This window comes from Myotis nattereri (assembly GCF_964212035.1).
Source record: "Myotis nattereri genome assembly, chromosome: 6".
NCBI classification, from domain to species: Eukaryota; Metazoa; Chordata; class Mammalia; order Chiroptera; family Vespertilionidae; genus Myotis; species Myotis nattereri.
In genome coordinates this window covers 91292217-91314722 of record NC_138081.1, presented here as the reverse complement: position 1 = coordinate 91314722, position 22506 = coordinate 91292217, and the positions used below count along the sequence as shown (strand labels likewise).

Below are 22506 nucleotides of genomic sequence, written 5' to 3'. Positions count from 1 at the left end.
GCTCCTTCTTGCCAAACTTTGAAGCATAAAAAAAAAAATAGTAACAGTGATGGGTTACCATACATTTAATAAAATAAAAAATCCATGAAAATTAAAATCTACTTGTCTACCTTTCAAAAAAAAAAAAAAAAAATCCATGAATGGAGAGTGATACTAAAGCCCTTGCTGGTTTTGCTCAGTGATTAGAGCGTCGGCCCAATACCTAAGGATTCCAGGTTCTATTCCCGGTCAAGGGCACATACCTGGGTTGCAGGTTTGATCCCTGGCCCCAATCAGGACTCATGCGAGAGGCAACCAACTGATGTATGTCTCTCTCACATCGATGCTTCTCTCTCTCTCTCTCCCTCCCTTCCACTCTCTAAAAATCAATGAAAAAAGATATTCTCAAGTGTGGATAAAAAATAATAATAATAAAAAAGAGTGATACTAAAAGCATAAATGGGAGCAGGGAGTACTTCCTTACGAAAAAAAATGCCAACCAATCAATTCAGATATAACGTCCATTTTGACCCTTATAGTCACTCTTCTGCATCAAGAATTAAAGATCTCTTTAAGTGCATTTCCATGCTATGCACTACTTCTTACAAATGCCTCCAATTACAAAAACATACTCACAAACACTTCTTAAGCAACACAAGAGGTGTGACCTTTTTTGAAAAGGTGGATGATATCATTGGAAATTCACCAGAGGAAAAATGTCAAGGCTTCCCCCCCCCCCCCCAATAAACTCTATTCTAGTGCAATTTTACTAATAAACACAAACATAAACTTCCTGCCACTAAGCATGGGGTAAAAACAAACCTATTCACTAACCTTTCTAGAATTCAATAGGACATGCAGGGAAACTTTGCTCACATATTGGGAAAGCAGGTGTTAACCACACCATCCCCCCAAACCCACTTTCCTTCCATGCTCCTACACCTGCGTTTCAATCTGCAACCCTTTTTCTTAAATTCTGGGAGGATGGGGACATGTTTACAGTCAAAACCAGGGAAGCAAAGATGAGCAGCTGCCAAGTGGCGAACAGAGCAGTTACTGGTAGTGCGTATAGCTTAGCAAGATTCAGATGTTTTCTTTACAGAGGGGAAATATGGGCTGAGCACATTAAAAAAATGTACTCGTATAGGATTACAAAAAACTTTAAATCCTGTCAACTGGTCTGTAGTCTCTTTTGACCTAAGTAATCCCAGGAGCTACTCCTGTGAGAACGTCTCGGGCGCAGATGGCGCCTTCCTGCTTTGTGCAAAGGCTGGGCAAATGCAACTGGGCCCTGATTTCAGCTGCACCAGCCTCCTGCACCCCGCGGACCTGTTCGGAGACGCCCTGCTTCCTCTAACGCCGCTCTGATCACCTCAGGAAGCTGTCACACACCTTGAATAGCCGCAGGACCAGAGGGCGGCCTTCCAAACTACCAAGCCCGGCGGCCAAGGCTGAAACTGGGTTCCAACATAACAGCCAACTAGGATCGCACACGTGCGCATCCCGGGCAGGTGTCCTGCCCCGAACCACGTGCGACTGCGGCTACGCACGGAGCTAGAACCCGCCCGGAACCCGGACCCCGGACCCCGCTTTCTGCCTCATTGTCTATGCGGCGGCCGCACTCAGCTCACGCTGCTCGCCAAATAGCCACGCCTGCGGCCTCCGGCCCCGCACCCCCCACTGGGTCACCTCCAAGCTCCCCAGGGAGAGCATCCTTCGGGCCTCGCTAAAGCTGCTGGTGTTTCTGCGATGTAGCATTTTCCACCTCTGCTCCCGCCACTAACGGAGAGCCACTGGCCTCAAAGCCGTCCCGCCCGCCAGGTCCCCGGGGTGAACCTCCGCTGGGGGGCGCACTACTCACGGCAGAGGTGACTCCACCAGGGCATGGTGCCCCCGGGGCCCGCCTGGCAGGTGCTGTTCTACAGGGGCCCGGGAGGCCCAACCTTCCCCTCCCGGTTGCCCCATCGCGGGGTGGAGACTGGTGGCCGCCAGGGGCCAAGCTGCTGACGACAGCGCCCCCTGGGGGCCACCGAGCGCGTCACAGAGGGGAACCCGCAGGCGGCCCGGCGCATCGCCCCAGTGGGGTCCCTTCACGCCCAAGCGCACTCGAGGCCGATGCACTGGCCATGCTGCTCTGTGCGCCTCGCGCTGCGGGCCGAGCGGCCTCTCCCTGATCCGCACTCCATCAGGCACAGCGCTGGCGGAGCACGTGCCCCAACCCTCTGCTCTCAGGACCTGAGTCCACATCCAGCAGTAGACTCCAAAGCCCGGCATGGCCTGAGCCCACGCACGCCTTTGCTAGGTCGTAAGAGCTTTAATTTCTTGAGTATTATTAGCACAAGGGCTGGGACCTCGTGCACGTTCCCATTACACAGTTATCATTTATAGTCATACATTAAGTCTGTGTGTGTAAGTGGCCATGTGACTTGGCCACTGTCAAATGGGAGGTGTGTGGCACCCCTGGTGGGCCAAAGGCTGGCAGGGGAGCAAAACACAAATCTTATCATTTTAAAAGAAAATCTAATTCCATATTTTTCAAAGTGTCAAAATTCTTATTTTTCATAAGTCATAACTTTTTATAATTTGTAAATGCCACTGATGACAAGAAGTATTTACACATGTCAACTCCCACACTTAGATGGGAAAATTGCTATATGTCTAATGTGGCTAGCAATTTAAATTTCATTTCAGTGTAAAAAGCTGGGTGTTTTTTTCATGGTTACTCTCATGCTTAAAAAAAAAGAAAGAAAGGAAGGAAGGAAGGAAGGAAGGAAGGAAGGAAGGAAGGAAGGAAGGAAGGAAGGAAGGACAGATATCCTACCCACCCACTCACAGACTCAAAAGAGTACCTGACCGTCATTTTTTGCAGCCATCACGAAAAAGACTAGATAAGCAAGTACAATGGGTACTAAATGGGGGTCAGAGGGAAGGCAGAGACTGGATGTTCACATGCTTATTAGTAGGAAGGGTAGGTAAAACCTGGTTATACAGGGGAGAAAAAAGGCAAAGTCTGTGAGGGACAGATAGACATGGGGTGCCACACCCTGAGGACAGACCCATGGCGAAGCATGCAGAACCTGAATTGAATCAGAACACAAACACAAAATAAGGAATGTGGTGGAAAATGGGGAGAGAACTATATGCTCTGAACATGTCGGTGTTTTGAAAGGCAATGGTTATGGAAATGTTCCAGGAGAAAAGATGCTGAAGAATATAATACCCAACCTAAACATGGTTGTGGGTCAAGGGAGAGTGTTAAAAATGACATCATTAGAATAATGGTAAGATTGGAATAAGGATGCCCGGTTATTTACAAGCGCTGTAATCATGTAAGTATATGACATTGATCACTGCACTGTGATTATGAAAGGGAATACTTCCATTCCTAGAAACACACCTGAAGAATTTGGGAGTGAAGGACCATGATGGATATAACTCACCTCCAAAGGTACAGAAGATTGTCTCATGCTGGTTTTTGTTTTTGTTGTGTTTTCCAACATAGGGACTCAACAATGAAGCACATGAGACAATGTTAGCAAGAGCTGCATCTGGATGTTCCCTGGACTGTTTTTATTTTTGCAACTTCACGTAAGTTTGAAGTTATTTGTGCGTGTGTGTGTGTGTGTCTTAATATATTTTTATTGATTTCAGAGAGGAAAGGAGAGGGAGAGAGAAACATCAATGATGAGAATCATTGATCAGCTGCCTCCGACACACCCCCTACTGGAGATCGAGCAACCGGGGCATGTGCCTTGACTGGGTATCAAACTGTGACCTCCTAGTTCATGGGTCAACACTCAACCACTGAGCCACACCCGCCAGGCTGAAGTTATTGTTTTTTAAAAATCACTCAGAATAGTAAACAAGTGCAGATAATAAAAAGTTAGAAAACAAAAATTGAGAGTGATGATTCACCTTACTTGATTTCAGAGGACACTGGATCTTTGCCTCAGATTATCTATATTAATAAAAGCACAATATGCTAATTATACCGGACATCCTTCCATATGACCTTCCGGATGAAGCCAGGGCTGCGAGGGAAGCCTAGGTCCCGGGTGCCAGAGGAAAGCCTACTCTTGCACGAATTTTGTGCATCGGGCCTCTAGTCTAATATAAACGTATCAATGTAGTGAATAATAGAAAAACTACTCCCCCTTACGCTCCCACCCCCTACAAGAAGAGACAGAATTCAGGTAGAGAAGAAGGTTAAAGCGCATGCGTTCTGGAGACAGACTGGTACTTCCATTCCGGCGGCACCACCGGTGAGCATGGGGCCCTTGGCCAAATGCCCTGACGTTTCTGTTCTTGTCCTCAGCTACAAGGTCACCTCCAGGACTCCCTGCAAAGGCTACTGAGGAGGATGAGCTACCAGTGGGTCATCTATGCTAATAATGAAACAAACGCTAGAATGTTTTCCTTTCTTATTGTTTCCTTCATAACAGAACTATTTGTTTTTAATTATTTTTACCAATTCCCAAAAGAATATAAATTATAGGGCATTTTAACAGAGAAAGTGGGGATTTCATCCACAGAGACACTGTTCAGAGGTAATCACTATGAATATTTGAATTTTCTTCTGATGAGTCACCCCAAGTCTTAGAAGCTGATATACAGGCTGCACGTTTATTTTTACGTCCCCCTATTGTTAAACAATGTACGTCCGTCCAGTTTTTCACTGCCACACGCAAAGCCTTGCCTGGTCCAAAGCCCTACATGTTTTCGAACAGGAGAGGGCAGCAGCGAGCAGCTTTCGGCTCTCCCAACAGGAAGCCACCTTTCCCAGGACCTCAGCACCAGAAGGCCTGCGGAACCCCCAGACATACCCTTCAGGGATCCTCTCAAACTCTGAAAGCCGAATGCCATATTGCACCTAATTTTACCTCTTTAATACCCAACATAAACATTTCAAGGGGGAAAAAGCGGGGCACAGGCTTCCTCTCGCCTCTTTGCATTAAGTAAAGATCTAGATTCTGTACCCCATTTTGGACTGAGTGCAGATCAGATGTGGCTGAAGCCCTCTTTTCTGTGTTAAACTCCTTCCTCACTTTCCCACCCCAAATGTACAGCAGGTCAGCCCACATTACCCAGGTCTGGCTGAAGGCAGAGATCTCCAAGCAACCATATCTCTCCCACCCATGACCCAGTTTGTGTGTTCGCAGAAACCTTTTGTAAGGTATTTTCATGTGCTGCCTGCACACAGGTTCCGGATGAGTTAGAGATTACAGCTCGGTGAGCAAATGGAGTCAAAAGAACAGCCTAAAAGATGCGGGGCACATCCCTGGCCGGGTGGCTCAGTGGGTTGGAGCGTCGTCCTGCACGTTATGTGAAAGCAAGAAGTGATTTCATTTTCTTTTTACCTCGTTTGAATTTTATTTCAAAACACTTCAACACGAACAGTGTGATATAACAAGAAGTGATTTTTAAAACAGCGTACATACAAGGTGCTTTCACGCATTTAATTGTTTTTCTTTTTTTTTATTATCTCACTCACGTAATGGTGAAGTCTAGTGTAACCAGCGCTCTCCTTCCCCAGGCACATCGGGGACTGCTGGCGGTGACATCTGGAGCTGGTTAACTTTCCCCTACGAGTTGCAGCATTGTCCTGGACCGCTTCCAGGAATTCTCTGCATTCTAAATCCATCAGATCCCACAAACCCAGCGCCCCTTGTTTTAGGGCTCACTAACCACCAACCCCCCAAGGGGAGGTGTTTAACTGGGATTAAAACTCAGATAAGCCAAACCCACCACAGGAGCACACAGGTCGCCACCCCCTGGCCTCACATGGCGTTCCATGGGCGCATCCTACACAAGAAGAAAGGGGCCCTGGCATTGACGCTTCCGTGGGACAAGAGGAACTTCGTTTTCAGGATAAAAGGGGAGTTAAACGCCCGCCTTTCGCAGGGTTGTTGTGAGGAATAACGGTCAGGGCCACACATTGGGCACTTGTGGCAGTTATTATTATTACGCTCACAGTTGTGTGGGTATCGATTCTCTGTCCCCCAAGTTGCTTGACAACTATACTCTGCCCCCATGGCAGATAAAAGCAGCCAGGGGGAGGGTTTTTTATTTCATCCTGGAAAATGACTTGCACAGAGAAATGCGTGATAACTCATCGAGACCTTGCCTGAAGGGAGGAGTCTTTCTTCAACAGTTTACTTTAGATTTAAAGAACGTTGCCCTAATTCCTCATGGTGCTTTAGTTAGTCTTGCTGTGTGTGAGTTCCCTAATTCAAAAAGATTTTTTTTTCCTGGCACACCATTGATAAGTGGGGGGAGGAGACGACATCTCTTTGATCATCATATCAAATCATTTATTTTCTAGATTTTAAGCTAAGTTATTGCTAAGGTGATATGAGGGAAAGACCTCAAGAAAGGCCATAGCATGTAATGTGAAGGCTCAATCGTTTATCATTCAAGTCCTGCTGCCCCCGTTTCGATGGTGGGTGTGGGGTCGGGGAGGGTGGTTGGCTCCTTCAGCTTTTCCCTGCTTTTCAGAAGTGAAAGCTCATTCCTAAGTAATTCTACCAACATGTCATCATCCTGTTCCCTGCCTAGTAATTGTGAAACTTAAAGGCTCCTTGCGTAACGTAGTGCTAAAGAGGACTGGAATAACTCACATTTAGGTGAGTAATCTGATATTTAATTAATCCTGAATGCCAACTATAAAACTCTTCATTGCTTTTCAAGATTCTGACCAGCTATATAAAGACAACTGGCTATAAACCTTCCTCATCAGGAAAAGTTACAGAAGGAAAAAAAAAAAAAAAGACGGTTGAAATTCCCCTTTTCCACTGCGAAATGTTTATTTGCTGTTATACTTTTCAGAGTTAGGATTTCCTATGCACTTTCTTTTTTCTTTTCTTTCTTTCTTTTTTAATAAATGAAGCCTATTTTATTATTTCAAGTGTTAATGATAAAAAAAATTTCAGCACAGCTGTTGCATTTAAAAAAGTGAAACTACATACTATGTTTCTAGCTCAATAAACAGATGAACCTGATGTCTTTGAATGACATAATAATTGAGCATTGTACAGTACATCCTATGCACTTATTACCAGAAAAAAGGTACTAAATTTTGTCACATTCTCCATTGTAATAGAAGTAAAACTCGGAAAGCAATGGAGCCAGTTACTTTAAAAATTAGGTTGCCTTCAAAATTAGAGCTCAGTCCTTCACCAACCACTTCAGATCACATACTATTCCACTGGGATGATCTGAACCAATTTGTAAAAGCCCCCTCAAGTTCCCTAAGTTTAACTTCTGGCTCGTGCTAAATAGGACTACTTTCCCTTCCCATAAGAAACTCAGCCCATGACAATCAAGTAGTGACTATAATAAAGGCCAGGCTGTATATACAAAAAGCACGCAGAAAAAGGAGCCCCACCCCCAGCTGTGACCCACAGACCACACTCCCAGGCAGCCTCTCTCAGGGTGGGGCATTTGTATATTTCATTCACAGGAAAAGAAGTGATCTGGAAAAAATCGAGTCTTGTGTTTCTAAATCTTAAATTTGTATAGTCTATGTCATGATCACTTCTAAGCACCATGCAAATCTGCATGCCAGATAGAGGATACAAAGTCTAGGCAAGTTAACTGGGGGAAGGACTTTTAAGGAAATCTCAAAGTAAACAAGCTAATCTATAGGAAGTGAGAGATGTTTTGTGTTTGGCTAACCTTTCACATGTACTTAAAATTCTTTAAGAGGACAAGGCTTTGCAGAAGCAATTACATTGAGGGGGGAAAAAGGTAAGTCCTAAAAATTCTTCTATAGAAAGAAAACATGTAGCTTTGGCGAGCGATGACCTCCAATATACAGAGAAGAGCTGGTCTTGTAAACCTAAGTGAGTGAAAGGAGTTTCATGCTCTTGACGGTGGGGGGACAGGAGAGGAGGAAACAGGCAAGTTCCTAAGCGGTCACCACGTGATAAAAACCAAGTTAGAGGAGCTACAAGTACAAGCTGCAAGTCTGATATATGTCACCCATTGGCCAGAGGTAGGTACCAAATAATATCAGTCCTACTCAGCCAGCCTTCTAGAAAGCAAGCTTAAGAAGCATTCGTTTGTACTACCCATTGCCTACATGCTGCTACCGGCTGGCCCCCAATTTTCCAGTGTCTATTTCTTTACTGAAACCGCCGCTCAGACCAGTGCTAACATTTCCGTCCCCCAAATCGCCGCGGGCCCTTCCTGGGGAGTTCCAAATAAGCAGGTCCACATACAGACATTACAATTTCTCAAAAACAGGGATTTCATATTTCACGACGACGGCAACTGATTAGGCTGTCGCAACCTATTTTGAACTTCACCCCAACGAAGGGGACAGTCCCCAACAAAATACCTTCCAGATCGCCCCTAGACACAGTGGGAAGATTCCTGCATGGGCAACAAGAACCCATTAGGCTTGTTAGGTTCTTACTGAACCATGGAGAACGCGCTTCCTATCAAGTCAGAGCCCGCTTCCTATCAAGGCAGAGCCCCGAGAGAATCACACGCCCACCAGGAGGTCCTCCAGGTCCCCCGCAAATGCAGGCCAAAGGGGAGGCAGGCGGCCTTCACTCCACCTGCCCGGGCCCTGCCCGCCTCACCTGTGATTGTGATGATCCCCAGCATGGTGACCAGCTCCTCCCGCTGCGGCAGCGGCCGGGGTGGCGCCCACACCGTGCGGTCTGGCTCTGATCAGAGAGCACTCAGCGCCAAGCCACCTCCCCAGGTGCCGGGGAGCTGAGCACAGAGCACAGAGCGGGAGGATGCGCGCTCCGGGCAGTTATAGGCGGCCCCGCCCTCGGCCGGCCGCCCGGCCTGGCCCCGCCCCCGCCGCCGCCGCCGCCGCCGCTCGGGGACTCCGGTCGCGGGTTTCCTTTGCCAGGAGAGCAGCCCTCCCCGGCGCGGGGCGGCGCGTGGTCAGTGGGGCGCTGCACACACCCAGGGAGGGTTTAAAAGTTGCCGGGGCCAAGAGGACCCCGAGTCAGCAGCGTTTTTATCTAAACCATGACTTCATTCCTGGCACCCCGTTAGTTCTGTATCTCAGCTTTTAACATGACTACGGGAATAGCCGCACCGATAGGAAGTTCTGCTGGCGTTTTTAATAGCGTTCCGCGCCCTTCTGTTTGTTTAAAAGCTGGTGAGGTGCAAAACACCGCTCCTTTGTGGCACCTGGGGTGCGTGCTGTTTCGCCATCTGTTCCACACACACACGTTGCACGGGTCTGGGGGCTGGTGTCCTGTTTCCCGGACTCTCTGAGAAGGGCTGTTACAAGGCAAACTTTGTGTCTTCAACCCTTGATCAAGGCAACTTTAAAAAAAGCCCAAATACGCGAGCATTCAGTCTGTTTGGTTTTAAGCTAGACTTTTAGATCCAACGGTGCCACATAACAACACACAGACACTATCACTCCTCTGACAGCCAGGCACACAGCAGGAAAATCAGCCACAGCCTATGTTAGAAATTCAGAACATTTTAGGCAGCCCTAATTTTTTGAAAAATCTTCAATCAAGGGTATGTTTTTATTGATTTTAGAGAGAAAAGGAACATTAATGTGAGAGAGAAATATTGGTCAATCACCTCCCTTATGCACCCCCAGCGGGGATTGAACCCTCACAATCTAGGGATGTGCTCTGACCAGGAATCGAACCAGAAACCTTGTGGTGTAAGGGAGGACACTCCAGCCAACTAAGCCACCCGGCCAAGGCAGGCAGCCCTACATTCTTAAATTCTTTTTCACCGAAACTTCGGCTTTGTTCTCTATCTAAAGACGCAAGGTAACTGATAAAAGAGTCGGTGTGCTCTCATAATTTTGATTGGCCTACTTTTTTGTATGCCAATCTCCGGTTAGGGTAGGCCCATTTAGGCCTCCTGGGTCAATTTCCTTCTTTTTTTAATAAATTTTTTAAAAAATATATTTTATTGATTTTTTACAGAGAGGAAGGGAGAGAGATAGAGAGCTAGAAACATCGATGAGAGAGAAACATCGATCAGCTGCCTCCTGCACACCTCCTACTGGGGATGTGCCCGCAACCCAGGTACATGCCCTTGACCGGAATCGAACCTGGAACCTTTCAGTCCGCAGGCCGACGCTCTATCCACTGAGCCAAACCGGTTACGGAATTTCCTTCTTTTCATCCTTTTCCTATTCATCTCCTCATGCCCTGCCTGTCTGACCTCATTAATACAGGCTCTTCCTCTAAGCAAACAAAACAATAGTTTTACGATTTTTCTTTAGACCGCGAAGATCTTGTTCATTACTTCTAGGGGCAGGGAGGAAGGTGGGGGGGGGGGGCATGGGTGTAACAGGGTGGTGTGGGTTTATCAAGAAAAAACAAACTAATACAGAAGTCTCAGCTCCTTCTGGCCACGAGGGGGCGCTATGCACCACATTCAGGCCTAAACTGAACAGAGTTAGGAAAGCTTCCTTGCTGGCTATCTGACCTTTTAACAAAAACCAGCCTCATCCTCTCCATAGACCGGATTTCCCTCTTCTATCCTGGCAGATGCCCAGCTGGGCCCGAAATCCACATTGCTCAGAGTGACCACCTCCCAGCTTCCTAACCTGTTATCCTCCATGGAGGAGCCTTCACTCTGGTTCACAAATTCCTTCCATTACAATAGGTGAGTGAGAGATGCTGCTGGTGCTAATGGTCCCTCTGCAGCCCACAGTAGCTCCGCATTCCTTCCCTCCCCTCTCTCCCCCCATGCCTCCAGCCCTGTGGCTGTGCTGATCACGGATAAAGCCGGCTCTGGAGGCTACATTTGTGACCATTAGCTGAGTGGCCTGTAGCCTTCCCAAGTATGGGGATCAGCCCACACACTGGGTCCCCAGGTGGAGCCCACACTCTGTGTCCCCTCCCAGACTTGTCCCAGGAGGCCTGGCTACCTGCAGGGTCTGAGGCCTCAGTTCTCAAGCTCTCAACTCCAGCTGCTGGGGACAGCACAGGGCTTCCTTTCACTGGGTGTCATCTGTGCAGGACACACGTTCCACTTCCGGGTGCACGCACCGATGTGACCTCACGCCGTCCGCTCCTTCCATCCCCAAAGTGTGACTTCTCACAACAGGAGGAGCTGCAGCTGTTCCCTGAGCTGGGTAGGAAGATGCTTCGCTAGTTACCAAGTTTAGGTCCAAAGCAACATTTAAAAAGGCAGATGTGTTGCCACTCACCTCAACTTTTAATTTATTTTGATGACACTGGTAAAGACACTAGCACAACTGACTTGCTATTCTTAAAGAGGCCGTGCAGAAAGCCGTTGGCTCCCTTAGCAGACAGTTCCCCTCTGTTCCCCACCTCTAAGGGTGACCACCCACAGGTGTGTGGCCTAGCTGCTCCCTAAGCCTCCATGTGTCTGGATTTAAAAAGAAAAGTCACCGGTCAAGTCCTCGATCAGGACAAACGCAGGAATAAAGATGGCACCTAAGGTCAGTGCACAGAGCAGGCAACCTACTTTTATAACCACTGCCATTCCGTTTTCCTGCTTACGTTAAATCAGAACTCTTAGAGGATGACATTATCACCCAAAGCAAAAGTTATGGGAGAATGTTTACCAACAAAATAGATGACAAAAAAAGTGTTTTCCCCTAAGGCAGTGGTTCTCAACCTTCTGGCCCTTTAAATACAGTTCCTCATGTTGTGACTCAACCATAAAGTTATTTTTGTTGCTACTTCATAACTGTAATGTTGCTACTGTTATGAATCGTCATGTAAATATCTGATATGCAGGATGGTCTTAGGCGACCCCTGTGAAAGGGTCGTTTGACCGCCAAAGGGGTCGCGACCCACAGGTTGAGAACCGCTGCCTAAGGTGTCAAGTTCAATTCTCAGTCGGGCACATACCCAGGTTTCAGGTTCTATCCTTGGTTAGGTGTATGCGGGAGGCAACCAATCGATATTTCTCTCTCTCTCTCTCTCTCTCTCTCAAAAATAAAGAAGAAAAAAATAAAAACAAAACTTCTGCAAACTGGAAAACTATGAACCAGGAGATGAATATATACGATGAATCTAAATGACACCTAAATGTCACAGGCTGGCCCTAGCTGGTTTGGCTCAGTGGATAGAGCGTTAGCCTTCGGACATAAGGGTCCCGATTTGATTCCAGCCAAGGGCACATGCCCGGGTTGCGGGCTCAATCCCCAGTAGGGGGCGTGCAGGAGGCAGCTGATCAATGATTCCCTCTCATCATTGATGTTTCTATCTCTCTCTCCCTCTCCCTTCTGCTCTGAAATCAATAAAAATATATTAAAAAAATAAAATAAATGGCACAGGCCGGGCGGGCTCTCCTGGGCTCAGCATATTTTCAGGTCTCTCTCGCTGTGCTACAAACTCAGACAAATACCAGCTAATTGAATTTGCTGGTCCAGTTGAATTGGACATGTTTATACAGACACGGATATTTTGACTCAAAATCCTCAAGACAAATAATAGGAGACTAGTTCCTCCAAGGGACAGCTGTGATGCAACAGAAGAGCTACAGGGACTTAAAAGCACTGACCAAGGCAATTTAAAGAAAGCAAAGGGAAAACAAATACTTAAAAACACAATCCAAATAACAGAAGTGACATAAAGTAAGTATTATGTCTCCTTTTTATCAAGTCCACCTATTTTACACTCTTTGATCTGGCAATTCTATGTCTATGAAATATGCCAAATGAGAGGTAGAGATTTATGTATGAGAATGTCTACTGCTCGGGCGTATAATATGGAAGAACCTAAGTGTCCCAATGGTAGGAAAGTGTATATCGAACTCCTCAGTGGAATATTTGTGATTTATAAATCTACACCTCTTCAGGGCAGATGCAGGATAAACTTATATATTCCATATAGTCCTAATTTTGCTTAAAAAATATATATATGAAGCTGAGATAAAGAGACCTGGGGAAAAAAGCCAACCATAATGAAATCATGGGCAATTTGTCTCAGAATTTCCCTACATGTTACTAATCTCCTAAATGACCTGCTGTCACTCTTACGGTGAGACTGAAGCACACTGGATACCTGGCCCTGGTGGTCCGGGGGGCCCAGCATCGCAGGGCCCTGAACCTCCGATGTCTATCAAAAGTGCAAGGCGGCCTAAACCAGGATCTTAAACTCCCCAGTCACGGACGTCAATGTCAGCGGCCTGAAATCAGATGAGAGTCAGAGTGCGATCTTTTTAAAGTCAGGCAATCAGGAAAAACCTGCTTCCCTACCAGGCTGGGTCAGATCCGTGATCAGGAAGGAGTGCTACCCCAGTGGCCTGTGTTGGAGTGCTCTGCTCATCTGAAGGCTGAACACCTGTCTCTGGGTGGTCCGGAGGCCCCAAGGTCTGAAAAGCTGGCTTCCCCTTCCCGGCCTGGTTCTCCTGAGAGCTGTGTGGCCAGGGGGGGCAAATGTCCCTGGGCTTCAGCTGGCGGGAGAGTTTTAAACATACCACCCAAGCTAATGTTATTCTGAGGTGCAAATAAAGGTTAACGCACGCACTTTTGAGTGTGTTCTAGAAGCAGAGTACATGTTAGCTGTTCGGCTTATTTTAAATCATGCATTCCTTTTTTTTTTTTTTTTTAGTTTTTAATGACTCATCCTTTTATTTAACCATTTCCCTGTTGTTTGGCTATTACAATAATACGGCAAAAATCTTTGCATTTAAGACTGTCAGAAGTGGGAATACAATGTGAAAAAAAAAGTCTTAAGGTTCTATACATATCAAAAATTTGCTTTCCCAGAAAAACTGTATCATTTATTCTCTTGGTGGAGGAAAATACCAGTTTTAACACATCCTGGTCAGCATTGTAAATCATGCATTTTTAATGCCGACAATAGCTGCCTCCAATAGGTGCAAATGGGTTCCTAGGGAGGAGGCTAAAAAAAAAAAATTAACTATTCCCCCCCCCCCATTTATTTTTTAATATATATTTTCATTGATTTCAGAGAGGAAGGGAGAGGGAGAAATAGAAACATCAATGATGAGAAAAATTTCATTGATCAGCTGCCTCCTGCATGCCTCACACTGGAGATCAAGCCTGCAACTCTGGCATGTGACCAGGAATCGAACCGTGACCCCCTAGTTCATAGGTTGACCCTCAACCACTGAGCCACACTGGCCAGGCTATCTTTATTGATGAAAGTAATACAGATGTCCCCTTTTCTCCCATTAATCCCTTCCAGCCCTCCCCCACCTCCCAAAGTTAACTCTTTATGTGTGAAGCACAGATACAGATATATATAACACAAATGAATACATAGTATATCTATGCTATTAAAATTTTAAGGAGGAACAATTAGGAAAAAAATGTCTCAGGAGACTCCTAAGGGGAGTGATCGTAAAAAGAAGGTTGAGAAATACTGCTTTGACTATAGGTAAGCCTCATTTTAAAGAAGCCTTTGAAAAAACTATATATATAAAAGCCTAGGCGACCGAACGACTGGTTGCTATGATGCACACTGACCACCAGGGAGCAGACACTTAATGTAGGAGCTGCCCCCTGGTGGTCAGTGTGCTCCCACAGCCAACCTCCCATGGTTCCTCCCCCCAGCCCGCAGGCCCTAATCGGCCCCATCTGTGGTCAGGCCAAGGGACCCTACCCATGCATGAATTCGCACACTGGGCCTCTAGTGTTCTCTATAAAAAGCAAGCATGTGCCTTTATCATCAATTTTTCAGAAATGCATCCTAATAAGAGAAGCATCATCTTGTGCTAGAAGCAATCAATCTGAGAGTCGGCTCACTTCTCCAAGAGAAACAATCTTTCATGTGCCTGAAGCCGTAACCAAAAGGAGTGGGAGGGAGGGGCAAGCTGCAGGGTCAGGCCAGGAAGAAATGGTGACCAGCGACCCAACCCCTCTGTCTCACAGCTCGCCACTTGACTTACAATGTGAGCCCCAAGCAAGCCACAGGTGACTTCAAACTTTCTAGTCGTCACATTGAAAAGAATAAAAAACACTCGTGGTTAATTTTAATATATTTGATTTTCCCCCAATGTATCCGTAATGTTCTGTCAACATGTACGCAATGTGGAAAATGATTAATTTTACATCCTTTTTTTGTACGAAGTCTTCAAATCTCCAGGTGAGCACACCTCTAATATGATGAGCCACATCTAACGTGTTCAACAGCCACATATGGCCAGAGCACACCCTGGACCTACAAACAAAACTGAGCACCCCTCCTCTTTCTGCTAACTTCTTTCCCAATGCCAGTTTCATCTCCCTGACTCTTGGGAAGAAATGACCCAGTTACAGGATTACCCAGACTTCTGCGGTGTCCAATCCAGAGCTGGTCCCTTCGTTTTCTCAGGAGCATAAACCCAAATCCTACAATAAACACTCCCACCTCCCACTCACTGAGATGCCCAGGCAGGCGTCCTCCCTTGGTGCAGCCACTACATAAAGGTCACAGGGTTGGACTACAGATGACTTCTTAAGTAGCAAGGAATTCAATTCCTATTCATAGATTTAATGCTTACAGCTGTCTTTTGCATTGTCTCTTAATTTGAGTTAGCATGTTCAAATCTATTATTTTTTTCCCCACCAACTTTTAAAGAGACTTTGCAGAGAAATAAACTTTTAAAAGAAATCCTCGGAGACATAAAAGATCCTGGAGCCCAGAAAAAAAAATAGGATACTTCAAAAAAGAAATTAAAAATATAGTAACAAAAACAAACCATATAGATAAGCAAAATGAACCCTAGTCTTGAGGACATGCTCCCAAAACACAGAGCCAAATACGAAGAGATAAAAAGTAGAAAAAAAGGTTTTACTTTGGCCCCATCTAGAAAGTCTAAAATCTGAACAATGGAAATTCTGCAAAGAGAACAGAGAAAGGAAAAGAAGAAAACCACTTCCCTAGAGTGAAGTGCATGCGTCTGTGGACTGAACGTGGTCAGGAGAACCCAGCAGGCTGACTAACGGATTCACACGGCGCCCGTCGCTATAGGATCTTCAGGAGGCTGAGGGCGAAGGATGGACAGGACCCTCCGCGCTGTCCCAGGGATTAAGACGCAGATCAGCATCAGCCTGACCGACTGACTCCTGTGTTCGAACACTGAATGCAAACGAACACACCTGGGAATGTGCGGGGCCAAGACTGGACAAGCATGAGGCAAGCGTTGCATTTTTGTAAAAAGTTCACTCACTGGGTTTGGACAGTGAGCCACAGAGCCTGCGGTTCATCTCGGGGACTCCGCGGGAGGCTGGCTGAGGGGCCAGCCCTGGCTCTGTGACTCTGCCACTCCATGGACAAGGAACAGTTACTCGGAAAGTGGGACTGCTCCTGCTCTCACTTCTAGCTGCTGCATCAGCTAAGGCGCTGAGCTTATGATCATGGTGAGTGAAGTACCGGAAGGGTGAGCGGAATTTCCAGCAGTAGAAATACATACCGACGTGAACTAATACTTCATTCTTTTTGGCTTTGGCTCATGTACCAACATCCTTGGTAAGAGGTCTCTCTTATATATTCTCCCTCAATGTACTTAGCTCCTCTGACCAATTCTTTCGGTACGTAATCGTTCTTGGTGTGAAGCAAACTAAGTTGTTCTCACTGTTTATAGAGTTTGAGAGAGACTATTCTTAAGGAGCAGGAATGTTGACATTGAAACGCAGCTATGCTTGGCAAGCTTCCATCATACACATTCATATTTGAAATATATATATAAGCCCTGGCACTGTTCTTTTAATGTGGGACTTATTTTCTCTGGAGATGTTTTGCCTAGGGAAGAAAAGATGAAAGAGAAGACATGATGAATGTGTTCTAATATTTAGAGGGCTGCCGTGCGGAGAAGGGAGGGGATCTGTTCCAGAAGGCAGCGCTGGGAGCGGAGCAGGGCAGTGGGGTGCTGGCTTCCTTTTATAGAGAAACCCCCCCGACCTTCCAGTGTTTAGGCAGGACAGCCTCCGACCTGGGGGCAGGAGCCTGGATAGACAGCCGCACGTCCCCTTCCACCTGACTTTTCGTTGGTCCCTCGTGAAGGCAGGTGCTCTGGGCTTGAACTGTGTCCCCTCCCAAAAGAGAGACCTCAGAGAAACTAAATGTGATGACACCTTGACCTTGGACTTCCCGGCCTCCAGATTGAGAGAAAATAAATTTCTGGCCCTGGTCGGTGTGGCTCAGTTGGTTGGGTGTCATCCTGTGCACAGAAAGGTTGCTAGTTCAATTCCCGGTCAGGGCACATGCCAGGTTTCGGGCTCGATCCCCGGTAGAGGGTGTGCAGGAGGCAGCCAATCCATGTTTCCCTCTCATATTTCCCTCTCACATCACTCTTTCTCTCTCACCTCCCCCTTCCCCCTCCCTCTCTCTAAAAATCAATAAAAATATTTTTTAAAATTTTAAATAAATAATAGATACATAAATAAATTTCTGTTGTTTACACTACCCATTCTGTGGCCTTTCATCATGGCAGCCCTAGCCAGGGAACACAGCAGGATAGCTGCCTTGTGTTTGGTGTCGGCCTAAATACTGCAAGGCCACACGAAGACACATTCAGGCAACCCGTTCGTCCATTAATTAAATCTAGCACAGATCGCTTTTCGCCCAAGCACGTAACACAGGCACTGTTAACACTGGAGGTGAGAGGTGGACATCGGCAGGGTACTGACACTTTCGCTACACAAGTAGTTGGGAAAAATTCAAAGTATGCTACTCAGGAATAAGACTCCATTGATACGCTAAAAAGTTGTAAAGTTTAAGCCCAGAGAATATGTCTTCTGGAAGTTATCAAGCCATCCTTTCATATCATATGGAGGCATTGAGCTCTAGGGCATCTCAGGGTAGAACCATCTAGGAGTGGCTATAGGAGGTGAAACTGGGGAGGAGCCGATCTCTGAGAAAACACCTACAGAATGTTCATTAAATAAGTTAATTGGCTAAAATAACTCACTGTTTTCATTAGTGGCTTAGTCACAGTTAGGGAGCCATTCATCGTGGGCCACCTCATTCTCTCAGGGGAAAGGGTCTGAATCTTGGTTTATGATCTGGACAAGCCCATAGGCTGTCTCATCAATGCTCTTCCTTAAATGGGCCTGAGCATCAACGCTACTCATGAAGGACTGAAGTAACCTCTAAACGTTAGCCACGTATAAGTCTCTGCAGTAATTAAAGATTGGCTGGCAGCCTTTAGGGCAAGTAGGTATGGCATTTATCAACATCTTTCACCCATCCTGGGCCATAACCAACCCCTATTACATAATTCCCATCTTCTCCCATATGCGGGGGGCTGGGGGGGGAGACATGTTACCTGTAGACACATTTATGAAACTACTTCTCTTTCTTTCATACCTAAATGATTACACAAGGGGACATTCTCCAATAAATTTTCCCCTCTTGAACTTTTTGTTCATCAAATGAAAACTTCAAATCTAGGAGATGGCTTTTAAGATCAGACTAACGAGGAAAAGCATAAAGGTGTTCTTATAAAGAGGCACAAAGAAATTATCAAATAGATTCCCACCCGCTCAAGGTCTCTTCAGTGTCGTCAGCGGCCAACCCATCATTGGTTTCTAATGCCTGTATTACTACCAATTCTGAGGTTACTCGATCATAGCATTTCAGATGGATGAAAAGGCTCATGTCACAGGTGGAAACTGACGCTCAGAGAGATAAAGGGATGTGTTCAAATCAAGGTTACATGGTGGCATGAAGTGATTTATAAAAGGGAGGGAGAATGAAAAAAGATCTTATTCCTTCTACCTTCCCTACCCCCATTTTTTAAGCTAGAAGGAAAAATTAAGGTTCATTGCACTGTCAGACTTGGATGCAGTTCAGAGGGAAAAAGTCTTCTCCATACAGCTTGACTGTTAATTACTAACAAAAAAAAAATCTGTGTTTCTTTAAAGATGAAAGCACTAGAATATTATACCCAAAATTTGTCAATGACATAAGTAATTTCAGAGAGGCGTGCTAAGAACATCGCTACAGAGCAGGGAATGGATTAAAACCGTTCCCAGAAACTGCACACTGTCGTACTTTTGTCAAGTTCAAGGCCTATTTTGTGAATGTTCTCCCTCGTTTTCAAAACATTACAAAACAGGATACAGCTTGAGAAACTGTCATGCAATAATATTGTACTCGAAATACCAGAGTAGGGAAAACAAAAACGCCTCTCTTTGTGTATTGAGTACTTACATTAGATAGCATTTGAGGACCAGGAGTCCTCATTTAATCACGAGCAGGTCAGGGTCTGATTTCACGTTTCCAGGCAACACCTGGGCAACCACTAGCACGCACCTGCGAGAGCCCAGCGCGAGGACTGAACAGCATGCAGCTGTGTCGGAGCTGATGCCACAAAGCAGCCACGGATGACTGTATAAAGCTGCGTGCTAAACTACACAGGAAATACATGGATATAAAGCGAAAAACAGATCCTCCTCTCCCATAGAAGTAAACGTATCATATTGTTAACTCTAACTTAAACGGTGTCTTCATTTACTCAAATATTTGCTGAGCACTTACTATGTGTCAGACATGGTTCTAGGCTCAGGGGATTCCAGATTGAACTATCTAAACCCCTCCTCGGTCCCTAGCAGAGGTGGGGGTAAGACACAGACATGTGGGAATGCCAGATGTTGACAAGCGATGTGGAGAGAAATAATGAGGAATGTGGGCAATAGGCATGTCTTCATGAAAATACCAACAACGTGCCAATTATGTCCAAATTGAAATAGAAAAGGGTTTGAATCATAAAAACGTTTCTTCCCAGAAGAGAAACAGCCTCTCAGAGAAAAACAAGTATTTGGGGGGAGGGAGTCACCTGGAGCAGCCCTCTGGGTACTCACTATCCAGAAAGTTCTTAAATGATCAAAAGCAAAGAAAAACTACTTGTGATTCCAGAATGGATTTTCTGTACGGTAACAAGATCCGCAGGGAGGGCTGCGATCGCTTGGCAGTAACCCTATGGCCTTGCCATATCCCACAGGCCCTGCACTCCAGGAGCCAGCAGGTTCAAACAGCAAATTTAATAAACGCCAAGCCGGTGCTAAGAAGCACCATTTGCAAAATGAAATTCTCCATTGTGTTACAAGTTAAGCTTCTAGATAACTGGCCAATGGCTCCTTCATTACTGTGTCTGTGGGAAATATCCAGATACAGAAAATGGAATCCTGTGACATGTCAGAAACCCACCCTCAGAAAAGCTTCTGCTTTAAGCAACAACATTTTGGGGTCTTTTTGGTCTTTATTTTTCTTTTTTTTTAAATATATTTTTATTGATTTTAGAGAGGAAGGGAGAGGGAGAGAGAGATAGAAACATCAATGATGAGAGAGAATCACTGATCAGCTGCCTCCTGCACACCTCCTACTAGGGACCAAGCCCACAACTGGGCATGTGCCCTGACCAGGAATCGAACCGTGACCTCCTGGTTCATAAGTCGACACTCAACCACTGAGCCAGGCCGGCCAGGCTGGTCTTTATTTTTCTTGGGGTGAGTATTGCCCCTGGGGTCAGAGCAGCCATACAATAGTGGTCCCCATGCCCATTACCTGAGCAACCTGGTCACCGTTCTCTGAGGAGGGCAGCACAGCCTGTTCTCTGGTTAGTGGGCTGATACTCTGAAAGCAGCGGCCCCCCGTGGCCAATGCTGGCGCACAGCATCCAACTGCTGGTGCAAATGTCCTCACTCTGGGTGTGCAAACAGTACAAAGCCCGTGTGAGCAAACACGTCAAAACCAAAAGAAGACCACCGCTGTTTATTTGCTCACACAAACACATGTGACCTGTGAAAGGTGGAGAGGAAACATGGCTCTCACATGCTTTACGATGTTGGCTGCGTCTACTCCGCAGAAAGGCAGAAAAAAAAGATGCCTTGTCAACGATAAATTCAAACGTATTAAAACCCGAGACAATCGCTCGCTTGCTGGTATACAGCAATGAGTTCTCTAGGTCCTTTAACAACCAAATATGTTACTGCCAGAACAAAGAAGGGTCTTTACATTTTTTTAATGTCACAATGTTGAATTTTCCCATTTGTTTGGGGGAAAAATAATCTGCCCAACAGATACTAAGATTGAGTTTTGCCCTTTTGTTCATCTAAAAGTTCTAATTTGTAAAAGTTTTAAATCTAAAATTGGACCCAGACCAAGATACAATGTTTTAAAAATCTTTTTTTGTTCCGGCATTTAATTCATGGAAAACCATGTAAGCCACAGATACAGTACAAATGACAATTTGGGCTGAGACGTGTCTTTTTTTTCTTTTTTTAATTTTTCGGCAGAAGCAGATTTTCCACAAAGCTAATGGCACTTATGCAGCCCCTGAGAATGCTGGGAGGGGCACACTGTAATAGAACTTTCCAGTTGGGAAAGGGCTGCAATTCTACATCAGCAGTTTGATAAATTGTAAGTCACCTAAAAAGAATTCAGAAGGATTAAACCTCCAAGGCTAACGTAATTTGTTGTGAATTCTTTCTTTCTTTTTTATTGATTTGAGAGAGAAACACTGGTTTGTTGTTCCACTTATTGAGGTATTCATTAGTTGATTCCTGTATGTCCTGATCGGGGATTCAATCTGCAACCCTGGCGTATCGGGATGACACTCCAACCAACTGAGCTACCCGGCCAGGGCTTCCTTGTTTTTTTTCATTTTAGTAAATATTTCTAATTGTGTGTACTCTCTAAAAGGTGACCCTTGAAATTAAATAATCTTGAAGCTCCCTCCAAAACATGTATACCTGACTCTGCTGCACAGTTTAGAAAACATTTAGTAGGCAGTTCCCTTTTTCTATCATTTAAAGAACATTTACAAGAAAGTAGGATCCCATTTTCTTTACAGGAAGAGGACTGGTTCTGAATTACCAGTATTTCTGGTCTCAGATAGAGAGCAAGCAAGTCAAAGTGCAAAAACACATTCCCTTCTGGCTTTGCTAAACATTGTCACTGTAGATGAAAACCCTCCAGCAGGAATCCCCTAGTTTCTAGTTTTCTCCCAACAGGCGATCACCCAGGGCAGGACCAAATCCCACTGTGGGCCAGGCCTCCAGGGACCAGGATGGGTCAGATCTGTTCTTCCTGAGGTTGACTGCTGGAAACCAAGGTCCCAGAATCTTCAAGTAAGTGTTCCAAACCAAATGATGCCTTTGTGTACATGTAGACTGGGTTTCTGGAAATAACTCTGAAATCTAACCATAGGCCATCACTGATGTCAAGAGAAAAAGCACAAAAAATATTGTTTAACAATTTAACATCAGGATTCCGTATTTACCTTACCAGGTAGACAAAGTGGGAACAGAAAAAAACAAACAAGTGTACCAAGCTGCCTCAGAGACCCAGTAACTCACAGGAGAAACAGTTCAGCCTAAAACAGCGAAAGCTCATCCCAAAGGAAGGGCCTCCGGGGGCCTGGGCAGCCCTTGGCTGTGTGTGTGTGTGTGTGTGTGTGTGTGTGTGTGTGTGTGTGTTCTTTCCAAGATGACAAGCCTTTTCAGGATCTTTTGAAGGACGAGGTATATGAACGTCCACTCTTCCTGCACGAGGCATTTACTATTTGCTCAGCAGCCAGCCCCAAGGCCAGGGTCAGACGCCTGAGTGGGCTGAGGGAGACAATGGAGTAAGCCTAGGGTGGGGACAGGTCGCTTTCTAG

General features: G+C 45.7%; 1 protein-coding gene across 1 annotated transcript in view; it reads right to left on the bottom strand.

Moving 5' to 3' along the window:
• The window catches only part of AKAP12 (A-kinase anchoring protein 12), a 75761-nt gene that overhangs the window by 9774 nt on the left and 43481 nt on the right, over positions 1–22506 (bottom strand). The gene's annotated exons all lie outside the window — the stretch shown is intronic.